This window comes from Triticum urartu, chromosome 5 (genome assembly GCF_003073215.2).
Source record: "Triticum urartu cultivar G1812 chromosome 5, Tu2.1, whole genome shotgun sequence".
NCBI classification, from domain to species: domain Eukaryota; kingdom Viridiplantae; phylum Streptophyta; class Magnoliopsida; order Poales; family Poaceae; genus Triticum; species Triticum urartu.
The window spans coordinates 17085314-17109313 of NC_053026.1; positions in this window are offsets into that span (position 1 = coordinate 17085314).

Sequence of the window (24000 nt, forward strand, 5' to 3'; positions counted from 1 at the left end):
CACCGTGGGGCTGTCGCACGATGGTCTCAAGTTCTTGGAGGGCCACTTTGAAGGACTCAAGGGCTACGCCGTGGGCCGAATGACTAAGAGTCGTCGCGGCAAGCTCGACATCGATGATGCAGGCTGTGGCCCCGAGGCCGGCTCAGTTGAGTACGGGTACCGGGTCCCCTTTGGTGGCATACACGTTTTCATCAGCAAGATCGGAGAACCAGGCCCTGAGCCGGATATCTGCACCGACCTCGTCGAAACGGCTCAGCATGTGCGATCTGCCCGGGTTAAACCAGCCATGAAGCGTGCCTTCGTGGGAGTCATCCATGGAGGAGGTCATGAGGACGGATCGGGATCAGGCGGCGAGACCGTCAGTTACTCCGGCGATGAGTCATCCGGAGAAACCGAATCTCTTTATCAGCTACAAGATGGCCGGATTGGGGGCTGTTCCGATGGTGACAATATTCTGGACCCCTCTGATCTACCCAACCGAGTTGGAATATTCATGGCTGGCACCCAAGCAGCACTTCATTCTTCGGCTGCTGCGCCAATAACCTCCGGTTCAGCAGCGGCGACAGCTGCTGGGGCAGGGAGCTCTGCGCGCCCGCCGGCTCAAGTTCTATCAGATCTATTTGATGCATTGGCTGTGCTTATGGCAGAGGCTAATCCGGAGGATCAGGAAGTCCACAACGCGGAGATTGCAAAGGTGAAGGAACAGATCACCCAGGCCAAGGCGGACCTGGTAGCTGAGGATGCCAGGATGACCGCAGAGCGGGCTGCTTTAGACGCACAAGCCTACAGGCTCATGTTGGACCAGAACACGTCGCATGAAGTCATGAAGAGGAAGTACCGATCCCGTTTGTCTTCGGTTTTCGAGGCCAGAGACCTTTTCAACACCCCAGGAGCAGGAACCAGTAATCCGCTGGAGGTAAACCGGGCGGAAGCCCCTGCGACCGGCATGCCGGTTCAGCCCCATCGGATGGATCTGCCTCGTCAAAATACTGTTATACCTCAGGCTGTTTCGACACCTCCGGGTCACTACTCCAACCCGATGGACAATCTCGTTGCCGCTGCTGCACGGCTGGAGGCCATACCAATTAAAGTGACTCGCCACAGGCAATAGAGACGCGACGGGTCAAGGAGCTTCTGAGGACAGCTTTGGTCCAACAGGAAGCATACTCGTACAGCCGCGACCGGATCCACTCGACCCCCCGTCCAAGCCGAAGCTATAGCAGACATATGGATGAACCGACAGTGTCGAGTAATGAACGACGTGGAGCACCCAGTGGCAACAACCCGGCGGGTGGTGCTGATAACGCTCAGGAAGTGGTGGACCGGGCCCGAGCGCGCAGGGAGGCCGAGTTAGCCGCACAGCATCAAGCTTGGCAGCTCACGCCGGTTCGTCCAACTATCTCGATCGAACCTGGTGTTACTTCTAGTTCTTTGGGGGTGGCTTGCCTTGTCCCCGCTTTACGCAATGTGCGCCTGCCCAAGGATTTCAAAGGCCCACGCAAAGTACCAAATTACACGGCGGATCAACCTCCAGAGACATGGGTGGAGAGCTATGAGATGGCCATGGAGATGCTTGATGTGGATGACGTGGCGTGTGCGAAATACTTCACCATGATGCTTGAAGGAATGGCCCGTACTTGGTTAAAAAGCTTGCCGGCTAATTCTATCAGTTCATGGGCCCAATTACGAGCCCGGTTTATCAGCAATTTCAAGGATACATGTAAACAGCCTATGTCGATAGTGGACTTAGCTGCCTGCGTCCAGGAGGAAGGAGAATCGACAACTCATTGGGTGCGCCGGGTTTCACAAGTGTTGCATTCATCAGACCGCATCAACGCTGACACCGCAGTGTTAACCCTAGAAGGCAACTGCCGGTTTGGGCCCCTAAAGCTGAAGTTGGGACGGATGAAGCGTCATTGCACTGACATGGGGACCCTCATGGCTGCTTTGGTAAAGTATGCTGATTCTGATAGTACCAAGGATCCCGAATCTGATGATGACAAGGCAGGGAAGGGAAAGAGGAACAGCAACTCCAAAGGTCAGCAGCATCACTGGGCAGGCAATGGTGGTGGAGGCAAGCGTAAAGCGGATGGTAACATGGACTTTGTGGCTAATACCGACGCGCAGGACAATGGCCAGTGACACAAGGGTAAACCAAAAAATCGCAGTGGGGCACCCAACCCTAACCCGGACCGCCTAAACTATCTACTGAGCCAGCTCTGTCCAAGACATGGGACGAAGGAGGCGCCAGCAAACCACCTTTGGAAGGATTGCTTTATTATGCAGGATTTCAAGAATTCTAATGCTTTCCGGTATGATCACGGCTCCGGCGGTGGCTCAGGATCCGGGCCGGGTTACGGTGGAGGAAATTCCGGTTCAGGATTTAATGGTAATCCAGGCGGATATAATAATCAAAATAGTCAGAACAACCAGGGTGGTTACAACCAGCAGCAGCAACAGTCAGGTTACCAGAGCAACCCAAAGCAGTTGAGTAGTGGGCAGTACCATGTCTTCACCACTAGCTTGGACAAGCGAGACCGGAAGGTTCAGAGGCGGGCAGTCAACTCTGTTTAACCGGCCATGCCCCGTTATCTACGCTGGTCTGAACAGCCAATCATATGGAGCAGAGAGGATCACCCTCCCCAGGTTGATAATCTGGGTCAGTTGGCTCTGGTGGTGGCACCTCAGGTGGGAGGTTACAAGTTCACCAAAGTTCTCATGGATGGAGGGAGCAGCATTAATATCTTGTACTATGAGACCTTCCGTCGTATGGGACTAACAGATAAAAATCTCAAACCATCTAATACGGTGTTCCACGGTGTGGTGCCTGGCAAATCAGCATATCCTGTTGGTAAGATAGCTCTGGAAGTGGCCTTTGGGGATGATCATGATTCCAGGTCGGAGACATTGACGTTTGAAGTGGTGAAAATCCAAAGTCCATATCACACCCTGTTTGGGCGACCGGCCTACACCAAATTTATGGCACGACCCTGTTATGTGTATTTGCAGCTCAAGATGCCGAGTCACAAGGGGACAATAACGGTTCACGGAAGCCGCAAGATCGCTTTGGAGTGCGAGGAAGGAGATGCGGCCTATGCAGAGTCGGTTTGTGCCACCGAGGAGCTGAAGTATTATAAGGACAATGTTGATCCGGTGGACATGACTCCATTAAAGAAGCCAACTACGGAGCATGATCCGGCCCTGAAGTTCAAATCGGCAGCAGAAACTAAGCTTGTTGCCTTCGTACCTGGCGATTCGTCCAAGCAGTTCAGCGTCAGTGCCAACTTGGATCTGAAATAGGAAAGCGCGCTCATCGAGTTCATCCGTGAGAATCGGGACATTTTTGCATGGAAGCCCTCTGACATGCCAGGTGTACCGAGCCAACTCGCTGAGCGCACCCTTAATGTGGATCCTAAATACAAACTGGTGAAACAGTTCCTCCGCCGGTTTAACGAAGAAATACGCAAGGCGATTGGAGAAGAGGTAGCCAGGCTCTTAGCAGCTGGCTTTATTGTTGACGTTTTTCACCCTGAGTGGCTTGCCAATCTGGTGCTGGTCCTTAAGAAAAACGGCACCTGGCACATGTGTGTGGATTACACAGATCTTAATAAGGCTTGTCCAGCAGATCCTTTTGCCCTCCCCCGTATTGATCAAATTATTGGTGCTATGGCGGGTTATGAGCGTTTAAGTTTTTTGGACGCATACTCTGGCTATCATCAGATCAAAATGGCAGTTAAGGACCAGGAGAAGACGGCATTCATAACTCCCTTTGGAGCCTTCTGCTATGTGTCTATGCCCTTTGGGCTCAAGAGTGCCCAGGCAACTTATCAACGGTGTGTACAAAATTGTCTTCACAAGTAGATTGGCCGTAATGTACATGCTTACGTGGATGATATCGTGGTTAAGTCCAGTGAGAAGGAGACTCTGATTGATGATTTGAAGGAAACCTTTGATAACTTGACGACATACAAGATGATGCTTAATCCGGACAAGTGTGTCTTTGGTGTAACGGCGGGAAAGTTATTGGGTTTTCTGGTGTCCAACAGGGGAATTGAGGCTAATCCAGAGAAGATCACAGGCATCACCTCCCTGGCTAAACCAAAGTGTATCAATGATGTTCAACGCCTGGCAGGCCGGATTGCCGCGTTAAGCCGGTTTATCAGTCGTCTTGGTGAGAAGGCAATCCCTTTGTATCAGATGTTGAAGAAGACGGATCAGTTTGTCTAGAGTTCCGCTGCTGATGAAGCATTTGAGGACTTAAAGGGGCAATTGGCCAATCCGCCTGTGCTCGCCGCTCCCATTGACAAGGAGCCGTTACTGCTATATGTTGCTGCTAATGCTCGTGCGGCCAGCATGGCTATTGTGGTGGAGCGAAAGGAGGCGGGTAAGGAGCATCCGGTTCAACGTCCGGTCTATTATATCAGCGAGGTACTCATTGAGTCCAAGCAAAGGTATCCGCATTGGCAGAAGCTGGTGTATGGAGTTTTTATGGCAAGCCGGAAGATTAAACAATACTTCCAAGGGCACCCAATTACGGTGGTCAGTTCTGCTCCTTTGGGGGATATCATCTAGAACCGGGAAGCAACTGGCCGGATTGCCAAGTGGGCTATAGAGCTTGGGCCGCACGGTTTGAAGTATGTGCCTCGGATGGCGGTTAAGTCTCAAGCACTTGTTGATTTCATCAATGATTGGACGGAAATGCAAGCACCTGAAGAAAAGCCGGATCACACATATTGGACCATCCATTTTGACGGATCCAGGCAATTGGAAGGCTCGGGGGATGGAGTCGTATTAACTTCCCCATGAGGTGATAAGTTTTGTTACGTTCTCCGCTTAATGTTCCCTTGTACTAACAATGCAGCTGAGTATTAAGCCTTGCTCCACGGTCTCCGGATGGCTAAGGAGATGAATCTATGTTGAGTTAAGTGCTTCGGTGACTCGGACCTTGTGGCTCAGCAAGTATCTGGCACTTGGGACTCCAAGGACCCACTTATGGCAGCATATCGCCGTGAGGTGGACATTTTTGCAGGTCACTTTAAAGGCTATCAGGTGGACCACGTGGATCGGCGGAAGAATGAAGCGGCGGACGCTTTAAGACGGTTGGGCTCTCAGTGCAAACCGGTCCTGCCCAATGTTTTTCTGGATGTGCTGCACAACCCGTCGGTCAAGATCCCTAGTGAAGCGGATTTGGCTGTTCCTGATCCGGAGGCTCAATTGGTGGCAGCTCTTCATGTTATTCCGGATTGGACGCTTCCTTACCCGGCGTACAAGAACCGGGGCGAGTTACCAGAGGATGAGACTCTGGCCCGACAGATAATCCGGCGGTCCAAGTCCATGGCTATTATCAATGGCGAGTTGCATCATTGCATTGTGTCAGGGGTGTTTCAACGCTGTGTGTCTCCTGAACAAGGCCGTGAAATTTTGCATGAGATCCACGAAGGAGATTGTGGTCACCACGCCGGTTCAAAATCTCTGGTGGCTAAAGCGTTTCGCCATGGCTTCTATTGGTTAACTGCTCATGCTGATGCAGAGGATCTGGTCAGACGATGTGATGGTTGCCAAAAGTTTTCAAGACGTGCTCATGTGTCGGCTCAAGAATTGAGAATGATTCCAATTACTTGGTCGTTTGCGACTTGGGGGCTGGATATGGTTGGGCCTTTTAAAAGGTCCAAAGATAAGAAGACCCACCTCCTAGTGGCGGTTGACAAGTTTACAAAGTGGGTGGAGGCAGAACCTGTTAGCAAGTGTGATGCGGCCACGACGGTTCAGTTCATCAAAAAAGTGATTTTCCGGTTTGGCTTTCCACATAGTATCATCACAGATAATGGTACCAATTTATCCAAAGGTGCCATGAAGGAGTTCTGCGAACGGGAGCACATCCGTCTCGACGTTTCATCGGTGGCACACCCACAGTCCAATGGTCAAGAAGAAAGGGCTAATCACGAGATCTTGAGAGGCATCAAGCCCCGGCTTATGGTTCCTTTGCAGAGAACACCGGGTTGTTGGGTAGAAGAGTTACCATCTGTGTTATGGAGCATCAATACTACACCCAACAGATCAACAGGATACACACCGTTCTTCATGGTTTACGGAGTGGAGGCGGTTCTCCCCAGTGATATACGTCATGATTCACCCCGTGTGGTGGCTTATGTTGAAGCGGACAATGAGACAGCGTGGCAAGATGCTTTGGACCTGTTGGATGAGGAACGTGACATAGCAGCTGCCCGCTCGGCGATTTACCAACAGGGTCTTCGTCGTTATCACAGTCACCGAGTCAGAACCAGAACCCTTCAGGAAGCACTACAAGAATCTTGTTAATTCATGACAGTCTCACTCTGTCACGGATCAGTCCAGAACCATCATGAACGGGCATGTGTGACGGACTGAAATTCATCATGTATATCGCGTCATAATTGATCATGATGCGCTCCATGATGGTTTTTGTCCGTCATGAACGTCACTTAACTGGCATGCTCATAACGGCGTTAACATACTTGCCACACCATTAGCTGACATGGATCTTACGTGGCAGCCCATGAATTGATTGGTCCAATTAGAATTTTGGAGACCAACGGCCCATGTATTATTCGACCCAATTGAAATATGGGCCCATTAAATTTCAGCTCAATCCAAGTCCCACTAATTTCAATAAGAGTTTAGCTCATTGCAAATATTGGTACTTGAAAAATTTTAGCCATTACAAATTTAAAAAAATATATGCACATATCATTTAAACAAAGAAAATTACATAAGCACATCAAAAAATGCATAGCATTTTACAGACAAGAAACAGCACAAAAAACTTAAAAGTACAGACATTGTCTGACAATACACCTGTCTAGAGCAAAACATATAACTATAAAAAAAGGTCTCGCAGAACACCCTACGCTCCTCGGAAGGCACTACCGCCCGCTCAACGTCGACGAGATCTCGCGGGATGACAACCGGGGGTCATTTCCTTTGCGTTTCTAGACGCAGATCCGGCAAATCCCCGCCACATCACCAAAAGGAGAAACATATCTGTCACCATCTCGCCTCAACACATACTCCTTAGCAGCCATGGACCTGGATCCAGCCCGGGGCCTTGAGGCCGTCGTAGACCAGCGAGGACATGGATGCGAGCGTGTGTACCGCGCGGGAGCCATAGCAGACGGTGGTGCCCTTGCTGATGCCGTCGAAGCAGGCGCCGGGATGGGCACGCGCAGATCTAGGGCACGCAGCACTAGGCGATCCCGGAGGATGCGGCCAGTGGGGTCTGGGATGACGAGGTCGGCCTTCAACGGGGCCGCCTCCTCCGGGGACGAGGTTGTCGTCGCGGCGGCAGGCGCAACCAACCTTGACGGTAGGTAGCAGCCGACGCCATGCCTGCCATCGAGGCAGGAGCAGATGCAGAGCAAAATATGGCCGTGGATGAGTTAGTGGTGGCGGTCTCCTTCCTTTTTCCTGGTGAAGTGCAAGCGGCAGCGAATTGGGAGGTTGGAGGTGAAGGATGGAGGCGGAAAGATCTAGAGTCCTATCGAAAGAGGAAGCAGGAAGAGCAGGGGGCGGTTGCGGCATGGAAGAGAGGCCCGCAGCTGCGTAGGGAAAGAAGATGAGAGAGGGGCAGGGGTTTCCCTTGCCGTTGGATTTAGAGGATCAAATGGTGGGGACGCTCGATCCGTGTGATGGTTGGTTGGACCAATCAGAACGTCAAATTTGCCTCACGCGGGATCACTTCCGGGTACACCGTTCTGTAGCATCGCCCGTTAACAACGTTCTGTAGCACTGCCTCCTACTGCCACGTTGGTTCATTCAACCAACAAATGTTCCCTAAAAATGTTTTTTCGTTTGATTAAACATAAGGCAGTCCACTGTAAAAAAACATAAGGCAGCCCGTGCGGTTATTCTTTGCCTTGGCGATGATATGATATGTAGGATAGGATCGATGTTAGTTAATGTGAAAAGGTTTGAATTATTCAGAAAACTGTTTTATTTCTCAACACAAGATATTCACCCACTACAAAAAATAGTCAAATCAATTTGATAAAATATGATCACCTGGATTGTTGAGAATGTTTAACTCCGCGGAGGGAAATGTTTTGATATGGTCTGAAATTGTTTTTTTGTTCAAGAACATGCTCATGGTCATTAACAAAAAGGTTGAACACAAGAAAAATAATGATTTGGTATATCTTGTTTGGTAGGAGTTTCAATAACTTCCAAACGAATTTAATATTTCTATACTTCAAATGAATTTCCGCCTACTCATTAAAATTACTTCCAATTTGAATCACATGTTTCTCAAATAGGTTTAAACATTTCCACACTGCCCGAATTTGTTTGGCCCTGAGGTTGTTCAGTTTGCGACACACTAGATAGTGTTAATAAAATAGCATGACTAGTCTATCCACGACGGTTTCCGTGACGGTCCGTTGATGTCTATCATAAAATAGCTACATTTTCGAGGCTCATCCGCATCTTAATGATCCGTGACGGTTTCCATGACAGTTTCCTTGAACGTCATCAGAAATCCGTCATGGATTAACAGATTTCTTGTAGTGAAGGAGATTTGGTGCTTGGGCTCATCCAAGATCAGACTGATATGCATAAGCTATCCCCACCTTGGGAGGGGCCTTTCGTGGTCAGCAAGAATCTGCACAACGGGTCATACTATCTGATCGATATTCGAGAGCATAAAGACTCACGTACATCAGAGGAGGAGACCAATAGGCCGTGGAACATAGCTCATCTTCGGCCTTACTATACCTGAGCCATTGGCTCTACTTATGTACATATTACGATGATGTATATATTATGATTAAATATAATAAACCGGAACCTCAGCTAAAGCGGGGTATCTGTTCTTTTACATCATGTGTGGTTACACAGAGTTGTTCTAAGGCGGCCTCCGGTTTACCCCTTGAGTTAGCTTTTCAAAAGCGTCATGTTATATCACTTGGGGGCTTGGTCATGTCCGAACCAATGCAATACCTCTTGATAGGCGAGAGCCACCAGATCACTTGGGGACTTGGTCACGTCTGAACCAGTCATGCCTCTTGATTGGCCTAAGGCCACAGAATCACTTGGGGGCTTGGTCGAACCTGAACCATTGCCATGGCACTTGATCGGCATAAATGCCATGGTTTCATTTGGGGACCTGGCTGACTTGAACCATAGCTACACCTATCGGGAGCTTGGTCATGTTCAACCATGGTAACGCCATCTGATCAGCTCAAATAAGCCTCTTTTAAAAAACAGTTTTGTCTTTGCCTTTGCTTCACATTTTTCTTTGAAGGATATTTCTTTCTTTTTATTGCGTTTTTTAAACCGACAAAGTTTTAAGCCGGTTTAAACTGTCAATTTACGGAACACGGTTCATTTTAATCCGGAGACTATTTGCCTGGTTTGATTTTTTTGTTAACATCCTATTATGGAGTAACACGGTGTTTATTATAACCCGGCACGGTTTACATGATAAACCGGCATCATATATATATATAGGAGCTGCTATCTCCTCCAACAGTGTGGGTTTATAAAACTCCGCTTCAAGATTGGCCAAGCCAACTTCACGCTCAACGATGGCAGGTATTATGTACCTCAAAAATTTGATCATATACTTAAAAATTTCGGATGTTTTGATTTCATGTATGCAGACATCATATTCCGCCTGACGGTACAACCGCGGTGGCACTTTAAGATTTTTTTATTGCAGAAAGTACTTTGGAAAGTTCATCACCCAAAGGAAGAGCAAGTTGCAGTAATTATGCACGAAGGCATATCAACATCAAAAGTATCAGCTAGCCTACTACAAGGCAACACGGTGCCCACAATAAGATCATTGTTTTTCGCAAGGGAGAAGCAGTTTTAAACCGGCTTCTGGTTCAAGCTTGGTCACCAGCCTGGCCTGATGGTTGTGGATCATCCCACGCCGCTTCAGCTTCAGTTTCTCTACCTAGCGGCTAGAAATCAACAGTTGTCCAGTCAATTCCCATTAATGCTTGAAAAACAGCTTCATCATGGATCAGCAACGATGGGTCAATATCGGGAGCGTAAGTATGCTTACGGATTGGAGGGATAAGATTTTCCGCTTCATGAATTGGTGCAGCTATCCGCTTGTATTGATTGTCATATTGGGCTTGATAATGAGAGAAGTATGCTTCTTCAGCCAATTGACAAGCTAGCGGACGCACCTCCCGGTTTATTGCTCGCAGATCCGCTTCACTAAACTCTGACCCGTCTTCCTTCAAGCTGGGATAGCCCTGAGCCGCTTCAATAGGATCAAAATCCGGCACCCAAGCTTTTGTCCGGATCAAGGCATTGATCGCACCGGTTCGAGCAGCAGATTTCTTCAGCTCTTCAACCCGGGCAGGAAGCACCGACCGTTTCATCAGCGTGTCCTGAATCAAAGGGGGCGCCGGCTTGTTGTGGGATGCAGTACAGATGATCCGCTGTGCACCAGTGTACAATTGTTCGACCAACGTGTAGGCGGCTTTCAATTTCTTCCGCACATCTGACCCCAAGTGACCAATGCGTGTCCCTGAAATATCATAAAGGGTTAACAAACCGGCAGCTCCGTAAGATGGCAGAATCAATTCAGAAGTCAAACTGGCTTACCAAAGATAGCAGTGGTCATGGCATGCACGTGCCAATTTATGCTGGTCAGTTCATCCGCCACCGGTTTTAGTGCAGCCTCGGCATCTTCTGCTCGTTTGATTAAAGCGGATTTTTCAGTGGCCCAATCCGCCCGCTTCTTCTTAAAGCTCTCCTTAAGCTGTTCCATGGCGCTTAAAGCGCTGGTTAATTCCTCTTTTTCTTTGGAGGTTTCAGCTTGTTGGGATTTCAGATTATCTTGGAGATCGGCGACTTGGCTTTCTTTCGTCTTCAGCTCACCCTTCATGCAGACAGTTATATGATTCAGCAAAACGGTACAAGGATTGAAGTACCAACCACATAACAAGTTATGCACTTGGCACTTGGGGGCTAATGCATATTCGATCTTCATCTTTCAATTGCTTACAAAGTCCCAAGATCAATACAAGTATTCAACTTGGCACTTGGGGGCTAATGGCTATTTGCTCGTATATATTCTGATGCGGCGATCTCAATTACTTAAAGTCCCAGTTTAATTACGCTAAGTTGAACCGGCCCTTGGGGACTACATCAGTGAATTTCAAAGCATTAAGATTTATATTAGTAAGTCCCGGTTTGAAAGAAGATTACAAATCAGCCCTCGGGGGCTAGGAGCGTCAACAAGAATTGAAATATACAAGCAGGAAAGAGCATATGGAAGTTACCTCATATTTATCTTTCATCATATTAACCAGACGGGCTTCATAGTCACGACTGGTATACAGCCGGTTCAGGTAGCCGGAATGGATATCTTGGGCGCACAGAGCAGCGTAAGTCGCCAGATCAGCATTCCACTTGCCTTTGCCAAAGGCAGCAAATTCTTCCTTGGCAGAATGTTTGGACAAAGCGACAGGATTGCTTGGCTCTGTATGACCAATGCCAGTAATGACAACCTCATCATCCTTGGTATCGCCGGTTTGCACTGGGGCTGTTGGCTTGTCAGTAGGCTTTGTTGGACCGGTGGATTTCTCAATCCGGATGGAGCTTGTGGGCTGATTGACAGGACTTGAGGTGCCAATAGGTCTCTCTTCAGCAATAAGATCGTCGTCTTGCTGCGGTGGATCGTTGGGTATATCCTCAGGAATAGCCGCTTCAAGATCTAGTGTTTTGCCCGGTTCAAGGACGGCATCCTCTTCGGCCGCTTTGTCCAAGTGAGCCTTCTTGCTTGGCCTAGGCTTGGCCCTGAAAGGAATAACAAAATCAAATACAGCATATGTTCGAAGGCGATGTGCTGCAAATATTATGACAAGTATAGCTTACCCAAGCACCGTTTTGAGGGATGGCAGCTGAGTAGCTGATGACTCGCCAGAGGATGAGTGAGAAGTAACCTGGTAATCAGAGTCAGATGGATTAAGAGGTTGACGAAAGCAGCCCGCTTTAGGGCAAGCACTGACAAGCAAATTAGAGACCTCTGAACGGCGTTTCCGAACCGGACTGTTCGGTAAACCGGTGGAGGTAACTACCTGGCCGTTGTGCCGGGTTGTGCGACGAGCTTCGTGCTGTTGGGTCTTCATAAGAAATTTGCGATCCAAATAAGCAAGAGGATGAGAAAATTTAACTTCCGGTTTGCCTGACGGATTTTTAGTGAAGGCAAAGGTTCTGAATCGGAAGAGAGAATAATTACCTCTGCAGCATCAGCATGGCTGGCTTCGGCATCATCCTGACAAATATCATCATCAATAAGATGCATGAAAAATAAGCCAAGTGAGTCAAGCCCTACCTCAAGGTCCGGATTATCCACATCATCATCAGGGGACGGATTAGAGGATGCAGTGGTTCTTTTCCTGTGGGCAGTCTTCTTCACAGCTTCAGTCTTTTGCCGGATTGCTCTTTCCGGTTTGTTTGGTTTTTCTGGTTTCTCTTGCGGCAGTTTCTTGCTCCAAAACAGATCATTGCCCTGGTTACACAGGCACTGATATTAAACAATGACCAGATATATCAATAGCAAATTCAGCAAAAAGAAAAATCAAACTCTTACAGCTGGCGGTTTGTTGGTGGCATAGAAGGGAAGCAGGCCGGTTTTAGCACAGATATGTTCCGGTTCATTCAGCATCTTATTCACAGCCTCTGTGATTTCTTCATCGGTGAGCTGGATGCTGGAATGTCGCAGTGGGTCATCAACACTGCCAGTATACTCGCACATCAACCGGAGCGCTGACTAAGGGGCAGTATGCTCCATGATATCCAACAGTGGGCGAGATCAACCCCTGTTAAACCATTGGCCATAAAGGCTCTGAGCTTCGACAGTTGAGGAGCATATTTGCTTCTCTCCTGGGCAGTCAACCTTTGCGGAAAGGGGTGTGTATTGTTGAGCCGCTCTGGACGAAAGCCAGGCAAGGGATTTTCACCAGCAGGGGAGGTGTCTTTGCAATAGAACCATGTTTGATTCCACTCTTTGGGGTGGCTATGCAGTTTGGCATGACGGTATGTGACCTCTTTCCTTTTCTGAATCGCCATGCCACCCAACTCCGTATTGGAGCCGTCATTAAACTCAGTCTGGCGGTTTAGATGGAAACAGTCTCTGAACAATTCCACTGTGGGCTCCTCTTGAAAGAACGCCTCACAGAGCACTTGGAAGTGACACATGTCTGTAACAGAGTTGGGGCCAGTATCTTGTGGATGGAGTTGAAAATCGGCTAAAACGTCCCGGTAAAATTTAGAACCGGGCGGCTTAAAGCCCCGGGCTAAGTGATCTACGAAAACAACGACCTCTCCTTATTGAGGTGTGGGAGGGCATTCTTTGCCAGGAGCCCTCCAATGGATGGTATCTTTGCTGCCTAAGGCGCCGATTAGGACTAAATCGTTCAGTTGAGCCTCTGTGACGCGAGAAGGAACCCAGTTGTACTCATATACTTGCTTGGCCATGATGAAATCTACAAGGTAGATGATCCCGGTTCAAAAATGCATTGATTAAGGTACATTGGTATGTGCAATGTTAAACCGGAGACAGATCTATCTAAACCAGAGTTTTATGAAGCAACAACATCTGGCAGTTCAACAAGGGGACTAATGGTATAATACCGGTTTGGCAATTTTTTCTACAAAGTTAAACCGCCTGGTCTAAACATTGAAGTAGATGAGTAAGTTTACAGAAACAGATTTCACAAGACTTTTCTACAGCAACGGATCTGAAGCAAGTTCAGAAAAGAAGGAAAATATTCAAGGTTCAAAAAAGAACAGTACTGAATCAATGGGCAGAGATACATATAGATCTATGGTCTTGAGGCATGAAACTGAAGGCGGATGCTAAAACCTACCGCTACACAGAGCAAGGATTCACAGATGCATCTAGGAGCTATCATATGAGCACGAAACAGGCGATGAACACTAGAAGAACATGAAACCCTAGAACAGATCTGTGTTGAAAAGAATAGAAGACTTACTGGAGATGAGGAAGACGCGGAAGGTTGCCGCGGTACTCTGGTGCGCCCAGGTTGATGCAGCGGCCAAGGTTGACGCAGAGGTTGACGGTGGCGGCGGAGCTCCGAAGCTGGGCGACGCGAGGAAGACGAAGCAGAAGGGCACGAAGGGGAAAAAGAAATGACCCTTCGGTCCTATTTATAAGGCAAGGGACAGGAGTCAGGCGCGAAAATCAAGGGACCGAGGGTTTGGAAACGAAGGTGTTGCCTTAATTGTCGCAGACCCATTAAGGTCCTTTGTAACAGGTGACGTCACGCCGGTTTACAACGACCAGAGAAGATGACATCATGGCGGTTCAACAAACTACAAGAAGATATTGAAGATGAAGATTTTTGCTAAAGGATTGACATGAACATGTTCAAATCAATCTGGGGCCTAATGTTGGGGATATTACTACTGGGCGTAAACCGGCCTATCTGGGTCAGGTTAACTTCGTCAGTAGTTAAGTATGTTAAAGCCCAAGAAGGCGGATGAGGGCTCAAGGCCCATGGTCGGTTCAAGGCCAGTAGCCATAAACCGGCGTTGGTAGTTAACTTGTATTGTAAGTTAGGAATAAGTGGAGACCAAACCGGACACATCTATGAGCCGGTATTGGGACTCTGTGAACCGACGGGCGTCACCCGTGTATATAAGGGGACGACCCGGCGGCTGTTCAAGGAGAACAGACAACAACTCGAGACATAGGCGAAGCTTATTTGCTCCCTAGTCATCGAAACCCTATCAATTCCATCACAACTAGACGTGGCTTTTACCTTCATCGAAGGGGCCAAACTAGTATAAACTCTCTTGCGTCCCTGTGTCCGCTTTAACCCCTTCAAGCTAACCCGTTGCGATGGCTCCACGACTAAGTCCTTTCTCTAGGACATCTGCCGTGATAAAACCACGACAAATCTTCTCTTAATTCTTTTATGTATGATTGGTTATCTTTGCAAGTCTTTTCGAATTATCCGTTTGGTTTGGCCAACTAGATTGGTAGTTCTTGCCATGGGAGAAGTGCTTATCTTTGGGTTCGATCTTGCGGTGTCCTTTTCCAGTGACAGAAGGGGCAGCAAGGCACGTATTGTATCGTTGCCATCGAGGATAACAAGATGGGGTTTATTTCATATTGCATGAATTTATCTCTCTACATCATGTCATCTTGCTTAAGGCGTTACTCTGTTTTTAACTTAATACTCTAGATGCATGTTGGATAGCGGTCGATGAGTGGAGTAATAGTAGTAGATGCAGAATCATTTCGGTCTACTTGTCACGGACGTGATGCCTATATACATGATCATGCCTAGATATTCTCATAACTATGCTCAATTCTGTCAATTGCTCAACAGTAATTTGTTCACCCACCGTAGAATACTTATGCTCTTGAGAGAAGCCACTAGTGAAATCTATGGCCCCCAGGTCTATTCTCATCATATCAATCTCCATCACTTTAATCTTGCTTTGCTTTTTATTTTGCCTTTACTTTTACTTTGCATCTCTATACCAAAAATACCAAAAATATTATATCTATCAGATCTCACTCTCGTAAGTGACCGTGAAGGGATTGACAACCCCTAATCGCGTTGGTTGCGAGTAGCTATCATTTTGTGCAGGTACGAGGGACTTGAGCGTGGCCTCCTACTGGATTGATACCTTGGTTCTCAAAAACTGAGGGAAATACTTACGCTACTCTGCTGCATCATCCCTTCCTCTTCGGGGAAATCCAACGCAAGCTCAAGAGGTAGCAAGAAGGATTTCTGGCGCTATTGTCGGGGAGTCTACGCAAAAAGTCAACATACCAAGTACCCATCACAATCCCTATCTCTCGCATTACATTATTTGCCATTTGCCTCTCGTTTTCCTCTCCCCCACATCACCCTTGCCGTTTTATTCGCCCTCTCTTCCCCAATCTCCTTCTCCTTCTCCTCCTCCTTTCTCCATTTGCCTTTTCCTCGCTTGCCTTTTGTTTGCTCGTATGGTTGGAATAGTCCTTTATTTATTACTAAACAGAGAACCTAAGATTTATGGATCCTCATCCGCTTGCTAATCTTTTTAAGAGATCCAGTTATGTTGAACCAATTGCTAGTGAGTTTTGTGCACTAGATTATCTTTATGAAGATTTGCTTGAAATTCGTGAATCTGAAAATTGCGATGAAGTATTCCATGAAGTGATTCACGATAGAACTTTGAATAAAAAGCATGATTGCAATGATGTTATTATAAATTCTATTAATTTCAATTGTGCTAATAATATGCAAAACCCTAAGCTTGGGGATGCTAGTTTCGCTATGTCCTCTACTTGTTGCAATGATCATGATTGGGGTGATTCTTCTTATGATCTTGAAAATTTATTTAAGCCCTATGATGAATATGAGATTGATAATAGTGTTTGAAATATTATTGAAAGTGGGTTTGGAAGAGTGTCAATTTTAGATCCCACATATTTGGAGGATGTTCAATCTTATGAAAATCTTGATAAAAGTGGGTTTGGAGAAGTCATGACTTTAGTTAATGTTAATCCCACTATTTTGGAAGAGTGTCAACTTTGCATGCATGTGGATCATGTCGAAAATATTTTATGTGATAGCTATTTTGTTGAATTTGCTTATGATCCTACATGTAATTACTATGATAGAGGAAAATATGGTTGTAGAAATTTTCATGTTACTAAATTACCTCTCGTTATGTTGAGATTGCTATTGTTTCTTTCCTCTTCCTTGCATATGCTAGTTTTTGCTTGCCTTGATAATTTGTTTGCCTATAAGATGCCTCTGCATAGGAAGTATGTTAGACTTATATGTGTTTTTCACATGCTTTATGATGCTCCTTTTGTGCTTCAATTCTTGTCTTTCATGTGAGCATCATTAAAATTATCAATGCCTAGCTATATGGCTTTAAAGAAAAGCTCTTGTTGGGAGTCAACCCAATATTTATCCTTTCAGTTATTCAATAAATAAATTATTTAGCCTCTCTTTTGGTTGTGTTTTTTGTGTTTAATTAGTGTTTGTGCCAAGTAGAACCGTTGGGAAGACTTGGGGAAAGTCTTATTGAACTTGCTGTAAAAAAATAGAAACTTTAGCGCTCACGAGAACTGCTGCCAGTTTTATTTGAAGAGTGATATTTAGTTAATTATTTTTGCAGATGATTAATAATTAAATTCCTCACGTCCAGAAATTTATTTTAGAATTTTTGGGGTTCCAGATCTTGCGCTAGCTACATATTACTACAGATTGTTTTGTTTTTTAGAGATTCTGTTTTTCGTGTGTTGTTTGCTTATTTTGATGAATCTATGGTTAGTAAAATAGTTTATAATACATAGAGAAGTTGGAGTACAGTAGGTTTAACACCAATATAAATAGATAATGAATTCATTACAGTACCTTGAAGTGGTCTTTAGTTTTCTTTCGCTAACGGAGCTCCCGAGTTTTCTACTTTAAGTTTTTTGTTGTGAAGTTTTCATGTTTTGGGTGAATTCTTGTGATGGATTAACAAGGAGTGGCAAGAGCGTAAGCTTGCGGATGCCCATGGCACCCCCAAGATAATCCAAGTACACCAAAAAGTTAAAGCTTGGGGATGCCCCGGAAGGCATCCCCTCTTTCGTCCACTTCCATCGGTAATTTACTTGGAGCTATATGTTTATTCACCAACATGATATGCGTTTTGCTTGGAGCGTCTTGTATTATTTTTGTCTTTGTGTTTTAGTATACCACAATCATCCTTGCTGTACACACCTTTTGAGAGAGCCATACATGAATTAAAATTTTATAGAATACTCTATGTGCTTCACTTATATCTTTTGAGCTAAGTAGTTTTGCTCTATGTGCTTCACTTATATCTTTTGAGCATTATAATTTTGCTCTATGTGCTTCACTTATATCTTTTGAGCGTTATAATTTTGCTCTCTATGCTTCACTTAGATCTTTTAGAGCACGGTGGTGGATTTCTTTTAAAGAAACTATTGATCTCTCATGCTTCACTTAAATTATTTTGAGAGTCTTAATAGCATGGTAATTTGCTTAATAATAATATGCTTGGTATTCAAGATTTGTGAAACTTTCTTTTGAGTGTGTTGAATACTAAGAAAATATTGAAACATGATAATTGTTTTGAGATGTGGAGGTGATAATATTAAAGTCATTCTAGTTGAGTAGTTGTGAATTTAAAGAATACTTGTGTTAAAGTTTGTGATTCCCGTAGCATGTACGTATGGTGAACCGTTATGTGATGAAGTCGGAGCGTGGTTTATTTATTGATTGTCTTCCTTATGAGTGGCGGTCGGGGACGAGCGATGGTCTTTTCCTACCAATCTATCCCCCTAGGAGCATGCGCGTAATACTTTGCTTTGATAACTTCTAGATTTTTGCAATAAGTATATGAGTTCTTTATGACTAATGTTGAGTCCATGGATTATACGCACTCTCACCCTTCCACCTTTGCTAGCCTCTCTAATACCGCGCACTTTTCACCGGTATCATACACCTACCATACGCCTTCCTCAAAACAGCCACCATACCTACCTATTATGGCATTTCCATAGCCATTCCGAGATATATTGCCATGCAACTTTCCACCGTTCTGTTTATTATGACACACTCCATCATTGTCATATTGCATATCCCGGTACACCGCCGGAGGCATTCATATAGAGTCATATTTTTTTCTAAGTATCGAGTTGTAATTATTGAGTTGTAAGAAAAATAAAAGTGTGATGATCATCATTTTTAGAGCATTGTCCCAGTGAGGAAAGAATGATGGAGACTATGATTCCCCCATAAGTCGGGATGAGACTCCGGACGAAAAAAAGGAGGCCAAAGAAGCCCAAATAAAAAGAGGCCATAAAAAAGAGAAATGTCCCAAATAAAAAAATGAGAGAAAAAGAGAGAAGGAACAATGTTACTATCCTTTTACCACACTTGTGCTTCAAAGTAGCACCATGATCTTCATAGTAGAGAGTCTCTCATGTTATCACTTTCATATACTAGTGGGAATCTTTCATTATAGAACTTCGCTTGTATATTCCAATGATGGGCTTCCTCAAATTGCCCTAGCTCTTCATGAGCAAGCAAGTTGGATGCACACCCACTTAGTTTCTTTTGATGAGCTTTCATATACTTATAGCTCTAGTGTATCCGTTGCATGGCAATCCCTACTCACTCACATCGATATCTATTGATGGGCTACTCCATAGCCCGTTGATACGCCTAGTTGATGTGAGACTATCTTCTCCTTTTTGTCTTCTCCACAACCACCATTCTATCCCACCTATAGTGCTATATCCATGGCTCACGCTCATGTATTGCGTGAAGATTGAAAAAGTTTTGAAAAAGTTAGAGTATGAAACAATTGCTTGGCTTGTCATCGGGGTTGTGCATGATTTAAATACTTTGTGTGGTGAAGATAGAGCATAGCTAGACTATATGATTTTGTAGGGATAACTTTTTTGGCCATGTTATTTTGAGAAGACATAATTGCTTTGTTAGTATGCTTGAAGTATTCTTATTTTTTATGTCAATATGAACTTTTGTCTTGAATCTTTCGAATCAGAATATTCATATCACAATTAAGAAGATTTGCATTGAAATTATGCCATGTAGCACTCCGCATCAAAAATTCTCTTTTTATCATTTACCTACTCGAGGACGAGCAGGAATTAAGCTTGGGGATGCCTGATACGTCTCCAACGTATCTATAATATTTGATTGCTCCATGCTATATTATCTACTGTTTTGGACTATATTGGGCTTTATTTTCCACTTTTATATTATTTTTGGGACTAGCCTATTAACCGGAGGCCCAGCCCAGAATTGCTATTTTTTTGCCTATTTCAGCGTTTCAAAGAAACGGAATATCAAACGGAGTCCAAACAGAATGAAACCTTTGGGAACGTGATTTTCTCACCGAACATGATCCAGGAGACTTGGACCCTACGCCAAGGCATCAGAGAGGCGGTCACGAGGGTGGGGGGCGCCCCCCCCTAGGGCGCGCCCCCTGCCTCGTGGGCCCCTTGGTGCTCCACCGACGTACTCCTTCCTCCTATATATACCTACGTAGCCCCAAACGAATAGAAAAGGAGCCAAAAACCTAATTCCAGCGCCGCAACTTTCTGTATTCACGAGATCCCATCTTGCGGCCTGTTCCGGAGCTCCGCCGGAGAGGGCCGTCATCACGGAGGGCTTCTACATCATCATAGCCCCTCTGATGTAGTGTGAGTAGTTTACCTCAGACCTTCGGGTCCATAGTTAGTATCTAGATGGCTTCTTCTCTCTTTTTGGATCTCAATACAAAGTTCTCCCCCTCTCTCGTGGAGATCTATTCGATGTAATCTTCTTTTTGCGGTGTGTTTGTTGAGACCGATGAATTGTGGGTTTATGGTCAAGTCTATCTATGAATAATATTTGAATCTTCTCTGAATTCTTTTATGTATGATTGGTTATCTTTGCAAGTCTCTTTGAATTATCCGTTTGGTTTGGCCAACTAGATTGGTAGTTCTTGCCATGGGAGAAGTGCTTAGCTTTGGGTTCGATCTAGCGGTGTCCTTTCCTAGTGACAGAAGGTGCAGCAAGGCACGTATTGTATCGTTGCCATGGAGGATAACAAGATGGGGTTTATTTCATATTGCATGAATTTATCTCTCTACATCATGTCATCTTGCTTAAGGCATTACTCTGTTTTTAACTTAATACTCTAGATGCATGCTTGATAGCGGTCGATGAGTGGAGTAATAGTAGTAGATGCAGAATCGTTTCGGTCTACTTGTGACGGATGTGATGCCTATATACATGATCATACCTAGATATTCTCATAACTATGCTGAATTCTGTCAATTGCTCAACAGTAATTTGTTCACCCACCGTAGAATACTTATGCTCTTGAGAGAAGCCACTAGTGAAACCTATGGCCCCCGGGTCTATTCTCATCATATCAATCTCCATCACTTTAATCTTGCTTTGCTTTTTATTTTGCCTTTACTTCTTACTTTGCATCTCTATACCAAAAATACCAAAAATATTATATCTATCAGATCTCACTCTCGTAAGTGACCGTGAAGGGATTGACAACCCCTAATCGTGTTGGTTGCGAGTAGCTATCGTTTTGTGCAGGTACAAGGGACTTGAGCGTGGCCTCCTACTGGATTGATACCTTGGTTCTCAAAAACTAAGGGAATACTTACGCTACTCTTCTGCATCATCCCTTCCTCTTCGGGGAAATCCAACGCAAGCTCAAGAGGTAGCAGATATCAGCTTGAAGGCCATCACGGAACTTCTCCTGTCTACGTGCATCAGTTGCAATGTCTTCTTCAACATAGCGGGACAGATCCAGAAACTCCCGCTAATAAGCTTCCATAGTTTTGTTGCCCTGAGTGAGGTTGCAAAACTCCCGCTTCTTCCGGTCCATGACTCCCTGAGGAATGAAGCGAGCACGAAAGGCAGCTTGGAAGTCTGGCCAGGTGATGATTGTTCCAACTGGCAGAGTACGCCTGTGGCTGTCCCACCATTGAGCTGCGGGTCCCTTCAGGAAGAAGGAAGCAAAGGTGACATAGCCGGCAGGGGCTACATCAGCAGACTCCATCTCATAGGTGATGTCACGGAGCCAGTCATCAGCATCTAGAGGCTGAGTTGAGCTGCGGTACACAGTTGGGTTCAGGCGCTTGAAATCCTGCAGAGTTACTGGGGTTGGCTGCTGGTTCATATTGGGGCGAGGAAACTGAGCCATCATATTCTCCATGAAATGGCGATTCATCTCAAGCTGTTGGATCATACCAGCCATGTACTCAGGAGGTGGTGGGGCGTTGCCACCACGACCACGACCACCTGGTCTAACCATCCTGCTAATATATAACAGGAGTAGTTCAGCATTGAGAAATTGCGAGGCAAGAATCATTCATGACGAAACATGCATAATGAAAGGAACACGATAGATACTACATAGTAGTTGGCACATCTTACAAAAGTGATCATGCATAGAGTTTGGTACGCAGACTAAGAACATCATAGGCGGCACGCAGGCTCGCGGTGAGGCATCTAATACTAACAAGCAAGCCTACATCAGTCCCAGGAAGATCTGTGGAGGTAGGTGTAGCCTGACAGCTGGTAGTGACGCGAAGGGAAGACCTCCACGCGAGTAGCTTGCGGTCCGTGGATACTCTGGTGCGGAACCCGACGCGCAGGTGGCAGGAGAGGACCAAGTGCGGGAGAGTAGCCTCCCATATCTGGCCAGCCGACGCCCTGGGGCATCACGGTCCTGGCAGGGTAGATCACAGAACGCGAGAGATCACCAGATCGGACAGAGGGGTGCAACAGTGTCAGAGCACGATACAGGTGCTGACGGGTGGTGTACAACTCGTGGCGAAGAGCTCGGTTAGCTCTATCCAGCCCATCAGCATGCAGAACCAGGTTCTGATGGTAGAAAGGCTCTCGGGTGACAGTGGAGTAGGCAGCAGTGTAGTATCCCTCCGCACCAACCTCGGATGCGATAGCAATGTGCCTGAAGGGGGAGGTGTCCAACTCCTGATACTCTCCACGAAGATGTGTCAAAGCAGCATCATGGACCGCCATATCCATAGTCACTCCAACACCATGAGCAGTGTGCAGCACGGTAGTGGAGTCATACTCCTGAGAGTAGAGGTGGACGATGGCACGGTACTGCTCCTCGTTCAAGTCTTGATACTCCTCATAGACGGTGTACTCAGGGTGCCAGCGATAACCCAGATAGATCATCATCTCAACCAACACAGCAGGTTACCCTGAGGCACCAATGGCCGTCGTGTGGCGCACGACCTGTCTCCTGGATTCCATCTGAAAACAAAGATGTTTCAAAGGAGTCAACTGATAGTGTGGATAATGTTCAATATACTACTCTAAAGAATAGCTAGGGCTTATCCAACTTTGGGGTGAACGTGGTCACGGGATCCTAGTGTTAAAGTTAGTAAAATCGTTTAACCCGAGTAGAAGAGAGTTCAGAGTCCCAGAGTAAGGATCGAGGAGTAAAAGATCCTAGTACCACCCAGATGGCGACGTGGGCCCGTAAGGCACACAGCCATGTTAGTAAAAGTTTTTGTAATGTCTAGACTCGACTTCGGCCAAGGAGTGTGGAAGGGGGATTCCTACAGGCAGTCAGCTCTGATACCAACTTGTGACGCCCCCGATTTGACCGTACACTAATCATACACGCAAACATGTACGATCAAGATCAGGGACTCAGGGGAAGATATCACAACACAACTCTACAAATAAAAATAAGTCATACAAGCATCATATTACAAGCCAGGGGCCTCGAGGGCTCGAGTACAAGAGCTCGATCATAGACGAGTCAGCGGAAGCAACAATATCTGAGTACAGACATAAGTTAAACAAGTTTGCCTTAAGAAGGCTAGCACAAACTGGGACACCGATCAAAAGAGGCGCAGGCCTCCTACCTGGGATCCTCCTAAACTATTCCTGCTCGTCGTCAACGGGCTGCACGTAGTAGTAGGCACCTCCCAAGTAGTAGTAGTCGTCGTCGATAGTGGCGTCTGGCTCCTGGGCTCCAACGTCTGTTCGCAGCAATCGGGTATAGAAAGGGGGAAAAGAGGGAGCAAAGCAACCGTGAGTACTCATCCAAAGTACTCGCAAGCAAGGAGCTACACTACATATGTATGCATTGGTATCAAAAGGATTAAGGGTATCATATCTGGACTAAACTGCAGAATGCCGGAATAAGAGGGGGATAGCTAGTCCTATCGTAGACTACGCTTCTGGCCACCCCCATCTTGCAGCAGGAGAAGAGAGTAGATGGTAAGTTCACCAAGTAGCATTGTGTAGCATAATCCTAACCGATGATCCTCCCCTCGTCGCCCTGTGAGAGAGCGATCACCGGTTGTATCTGGCACTTGGAAGGGTGTATTTTATTAAGTATCCGGTTCTAGTTGTCATAAGGTCAAGGTACAACTCCGGGTCGTCCTTTTACCGAGGGACACGGCTATTTGAATAGATTAACTTCCCTGCAGGGGTGCACCAC